We start from the raw sequence: 6,104 nt of genomic DNA, 5'->3' as shown, positions 1-6,104 counted from the left end.
AGAACAATGGGGAAAGGAGACCTCAGGAAGACGGCTGCCTAGCAGGCAGGCAGGGAGACAACTGCTCCAGACTGCTAAGGGCTAGAAGCCACAGGAAAAGTAGGAAAATCAGGACATGAGGATACAAGCAAATTGTGGACGAAAAGTCATCACTATTTACTCTGCGTCCCAGCTCTGAATACCACCAGTAGTCTGAAGTATCAACCTGATCTAAGTTACAGCGGAATTATATGAGGAAGATGGGGGATGGGAAGTGTGCTGTCCACTTGGGGGGGTGGGGACGGGCTGGGGGGCTGGACAGGGCCCTACATTCTTATCTTTCATGTGGGGAGCCAGTTAGCAAATAAGCTTTTACCCGGGAAGTCCAACGTGTGGCAATGTGATTATGTTACTGAGAACTAATTAGGCAACTAAACCTGAAGAGTCACTTAAGAGTTAAAATTTGTGCTCAGGGTAAGAAATCTAAAGCCATTCCTATGCCTGACTCTTTAGATGAAGCCTGCTTTTTCTCTGTGGAAGCTCGTGGAGTTACTGTCTGTCCCTGGAACTCTGTAGTTTTCCAGTGTTCTTTAGTGTGGTAGGCATGTGGTCTGTAAATTCATGCCCTACGTGTGGGGACATTTTCTTAAACGATTACATTAATTATGTCCCCCCTCCATTCTCTTGCTCTTTCTGGACCTCCCATGGTCCAGACACTGCATCTACTGGGTTGTGCCTCTTGCTCTTAGTTACTGTGTGTCTGTCCTTTACGTTTTTTTATGTCTCTTTTCCAGTTTTGCCAGCGAGGGTTTCATGTCTATTATCAGGTTTTAATTTTCAGGAGCTCTCTTTTGTTCTAATTTTTTTTTTTTTTTTTTAGTGTATAAGAACCAGTTCTGCTTAATAGATACAGTATTTAACCTTGCTTTGTGTTCATTTTAATTTTTCTCTTTCATATTAGAGGTTTTGCTCACACGTCTGGTTATTCTTGCTGGGTGTTCGTGTCTAAGGGGAGGTACTTGAGCTTCTGGTTTTCCAAGAAATATCGGCAGCCGCCTAAATCTGAATCTCTTTCGTAATCTTCCCAACACATGCAGACAAGGAGAACCGAGTAAGTCACCTAGAACGCATGCCCGAAGCATAACCGTGAGACACAGAAGTTCAACCTGCAGGAAAGCAGAGAACTAAGCCTCCGAGGCCAGCATCAGGACCCACGTGAAGGCAGAGTCAGGTGGAAACTATAAGATAAAGGGACCAGGGAAACGGGCCTGGTGGTGGCAGTACACAGCGGGGGGGGGGGGGGGGGGAAGACCCCACCACAAGTGATGGAAATATAGACAGTCTCTGACTGACGATGGCTGACTCAACGATTTTTCAACTTTACAATGGTGCAAAAGCAATACGCACTCAGTAGAAACTGTACTTGGAATTTTGAGTTCGGATCTTTTACCAGGCCACGGATCACGTGGTACATACTCGCTCGTGATGCTGGGTGACGGCAGTGGCCTCAGCTCTGAGGCAGGCACGTGACCACGAGGGTCAACAACCGACCCACTTCCCACCATTCTGTGCCCTGACCGCCACTCTTGCTTTTCACTTCCAGTGCAGTATCCAGGCGATTACATGAGCTGTGCATCACTTTATTATTAAACAGGCTATGTGTTAGATGACTTTGCCCAACTGTAGGCCAACCTCCGTGTTCTGAGCACGCTCAAGGTCAGCTGGGCTGAGCTGTGATGTTCGGTAGGTTAGTGTATTAAGGGCATCTTCAGCTTACCATGGGTTCATTCAGTTGTAAGTCGAGGAAGATCTGTTTTGATAAATCTGACCCTGGTTCAGCAGAGCACTGACCACTGGGTCATCAAGAGGAAGAAGTTTGAAAGTTCACGAGATTGAAGGTGGCTGTTTGGGGAAGGTACCGTTTCTGGGAGAAGGGGTAGAGGTCTCCTGGAGACTTGATGGTAAAGTGCAAGAAGGAAGCAAGGGTCTCACAGGGATGGAAAAAATCACAGAATCAGAAGAGAACAACCCCTCCCAGCTCAAAATAAAAGTGTTCTCTCGGGGGAATACCGCTTTTCCCTGTACCAACAGAACACTAGTGAATCAACTCCAGTAAGCCACGCAAACCCCTCCTCTCTGCCTGGATAGAACCAACTGTTTCTGCAAGTCAAGAAAAGAATGCCTTTCAAATGAGCAGAAAAAGGAAGACAACATCTATAAACACTGCCATTAGAAAACAAAATGAGAATCGTTTACAGCTGATGAAAAGTCTCCCCTCAACGATAAGGCAGAAGAGAACTGCAACAAGAACTAGCCTGAATCAAATATCCTTAAACAGGACTTTGCAGAAATTAAACTTAACACTGGAACTTAAAAACTCAAAATATCAGGGACACCTGGGTGGCTTAGTTGGTTAAGCGTCTGCCTTTGGCTCAGGTCATGATCCCAGGGTCCTGGGATCGAGCCCCGCGGGCTCCCTGCTCAGCAGGGAGTCTGCTTCTCCCTCTGCCCCTTCCCCTGCTGCATGTGCACACGCTCACACTCTCTTTCAAATAAAATCTTTAAGAAATCTTTCCAAATGTCAGAACAAAAATGAAACAAAAAGAAAACCTTCAACAAGCTGTAAAAAATTTAAAAAGACAAAATTATCTCAAGATTAAATTATAAGGTGGCCAAGGAAGAATAGATTTCGACTGAAAATACAGTGAAGGGCATTGGAAGAAAGTAGAAAAGCAGCCCAGAGTCCATAACCAAAGTTAAAAGAGAAAGTAGAGTGGGTACACACAAGTGTGTATGCATTGAGGAGTGCTCACATGGTGAAATGAGCATGGACAGTCGGCCAGTACACAACATGGAGGACTCACAGACATGCTAAGAAGATGGACTCCAACCTCCCCTTGTGGATCCTGTGGAGGTGGCTATTGAATATCTGGTGTCAAGAGGAACTGAACAAGTGTGGGTGGGTCCATCTTCATAAATGCATTACTGGGGCGCCTGGGTGGCTCAGTCGGTTAAGCGTCTGCCTTTGGCTCAGGTCATGATTCCAGGGTCCTGGGATTGAGTCCCACGTCAGGCTCCCTGCTCAGTGGGAAGCCTGCTTCTCCTTCTTCCTCTCTCCCTCTGTCAGCCGGTCAGGTGCCCCTCTATTGAATTATTTTAAATGTATACAAATGCATAAAAGAACCCTGTGAGGAATCTAATGTAAAAAAATATAAATACCCTCCCGTTTCTTTCATATAGATGCAGATTTTCATATATTTAGTTTGCAGGGAATGCTTATAACCTGGAATGATTTGGGTCTTAAGAGTGTACTAGCTTGAAAATACACAACCTTGGATTCTTCAGAGAAGTATGGAGAAGAGTCGGCATTTACGGGGTTATTATTGAGAAAGCACATAAAAATGGAACTTGAAAATGCCTAGCCATTTCATTCACTTAACACCAAGAATCTAAGAGGCTCCTCTTTGTTCTGTTAGACAAATTCTGATGTAGGGGCAAGGGACAGTATTTGTGTCCTAGGAAGCCTTCAGACTAATGTAGGCGAATGAGAGCGAAGTGCGTCGTCTCAGACATACTCAAAGGAAGAGCACTATAATTTCAGAAATAGTAGGAAAGTATAGGTGTTGCCTTGTCTGGAAGGCTTCCTGTTATGAACTGCCCGGTTTTGCCCTATGTGTGGGTTACTGGCTTGCTTTCTTGCAGACAACTGTGAAGTCAGCGTGTTGAGTGAGAGGTGAAATGAAAACAAGGCTAGGGAGGTTAGGGTGCCCTGTACATCAGTCCTTGTTTGTTTGAACAAGCACACATTCTTGGCCTGCTGTGTCTCTTCGCGCAGGACTTGAGATCATAACCTATCCTTTCCTTTCTACGAATCAGAACTGGCAATTATTGTTCCAGTTGTTGGCAAGTTTCTCATCCATTTGATTTGGGCTCGGCTTCGTTTTTTTCCTCCCGAGAAGTTTAACTTACCAAGAGCGCCCCCTGGTGTTCGGTAAACAAGAGGGTAAATCTTTTGGCAAGTTTGGCTCCAGTAGGGAAGGGAGCCAACAGCCGCTTGTTTCTGTATTACAGTGCACAACATTGTAATTAATAATTAATAATGATCTGGCTCCAGATTCACCCAAGAAGAGCAGTCTTTTCATTTCAAAAGATATGTGATGATGAAGTATGTATCCTATAACCTTCTGGTGGAATGTTAGAAAAAACAAAGCCAGCGCTAATCTCCACATGGCGTCCTTTTAACTCCCAAGGCAATTTAATCTGTAATAATAATTGTCATATTAGAGTTTCACTTCAGTGGTGCATATGCTGCTAGTCAACAACTACAACAAATTGCTAAAAAAGCGAGACACAGGGTTACAGGAAACCGTGGCCCTCAGTGAGAATGAACAAACTACGAAGAGCTCACCTTTGTTCCGAGCAGCCTGATGAGAGGTCCTGCATGTACCCAGGTGCAGGATCCCAGGGAGGCACTAAATTTGCAGGAAGATACAGTTAGCTGTTTCACTTTGACAGTGAAATTTACTTAAAAATCCTGTAAGCTTTGCGGGGTGCCTGGATGGCCCAGTCTGACACTTGGTTTCCGCTCAGGTCTTAATCTCAGGGTCGTGCCCTGTGTCGGGCTCCGCGCTCAGCACAGTCTGCTTGAGATTCTCTCCGTCTGCCCATCCCGCTCGTGCCCTCTTGCTCTCTCAAATAAATAAATCTTTAAAAACAAAATCCGGTAGCACTGGCTGTTACATGCAACTAATGAATCGTTGAACACTACATCAAAAACTAATGATGGACTGTATGTTGGCTAACTGGACATAATAATAAAAAATAAATCCTGTAGGGGCCCCTGGGTGGCTCAGTCGGCTCAGCGTCTGCCTTCGGCTCAGGTCATGATCACCGGGTCCTGGGATCGAGCCCCGCATCCGGCTCCCTGCTCAGCGGGGAGCCTGCTTCTCCCTCTCCCTCTGTCTGCCACTCCCCCTGCTTGTGCTCACTCACTCACTGTCAAGTAAATAAAATGTTTAAAAAAAAATCCTGTAAGCTTTGAAAAAAACAAGCTCAGTGCTTTAGGACATGGGACAATATGAGTGTTTTGTTGTATTTTCCACTTTAGATACACATTTATGTAGTCTAAAAAGCAAGACAGAACTTTCCAAACTGAAAATTAGGTGATAATGGATAGCCCTGACTTGAGTTTTTATAAAGTTTACTACCCTTCTCCCCCACCCCATCTCTCCAGAATGAAGGGTGATAGCATTTAAAGGTTGACCCAGATACACCAGCTGTTATTAGGGCAGGGCGTGGACTTTAATGGGTAAAAAACTAAACCAACAAAACAAAACAATTTTCTGATGTAAGTGACTCAGAGTTGGGGGTAGCAGAATTCTTTTGGTGCAAGTTTTCTCAAAAGCTTTAACATGAAGTGAAGGCTATATAATTCCAAATTTAAAATTAACTTCCCTTTTCTTACCACCTAACATGTTGTCATCATCCCTTAAAACTGACCAACTCAAGGGGCGCCCGGGTGGTTCATTCGGTTGAGCGACTGACTTGATTTCCAGCTTGGGTCATGATCTCAGGGTTGTGAGAGGTCATGTTCTCAGCGCAGAGCCTGCTGAAGATTCTCTCCCTTTCTCTGCCCCTCCCCCCCCCAAAGAAACAACTGACCAACTCTTGATTTTACCACCTAGCTCTTTCTCAACCCACCCTCTCTCCAGCCCTGCCACTGCCCTTCTTCCTCCCATTTATGTTGCCCCCAGAGAATCCGTCAAAACACTTCTCAAATGTTCTTGACTGGCTTACAAACCTTTCCAACCCCTCTCCCCACCCGCCCCTCCCCTCCAGAGCACCGCCTCCACCTGAATCAACAGATGTGTTACCAGGGACCACACAAACCAAACATAAAGTGGACATAACACCACCCTCAAAATTCCACCTAGCTAGATCTGTCTGCAGTCCTTCTGCCATTTTACCCCTCACATCTTACTCTGTTCATTTGGAATGGCTTAGTTCCCCCAGTAGAATGTGCTGGTCTAGCTCCAACACCTTTCTTGTGCTCCCTCATTCTGCAAGGCCCTTTCCATCCTTTCTTACCGGGCTACCCTGACGCACCCTAGAAGATCCAGCTTGGA

This window comes from Phoca vitulina, unplaced genomic scaffold, assembly GCF_004348235.1.
Source record: "Phoca vitulina isolate PV1807 unplaced genomic scaffold, GSC_HSeal_1.0 scaffold43, whole genome shotgun sequence".
Taxonomy (NCBI): Eukaryota; Metazoa; Chordata; class Mammalia; order Carnivora; family Phocidae; genus Phoca; species Phoca vitulina.
This window is presented reverse-complemented; position numbering follows the sequence as displayed.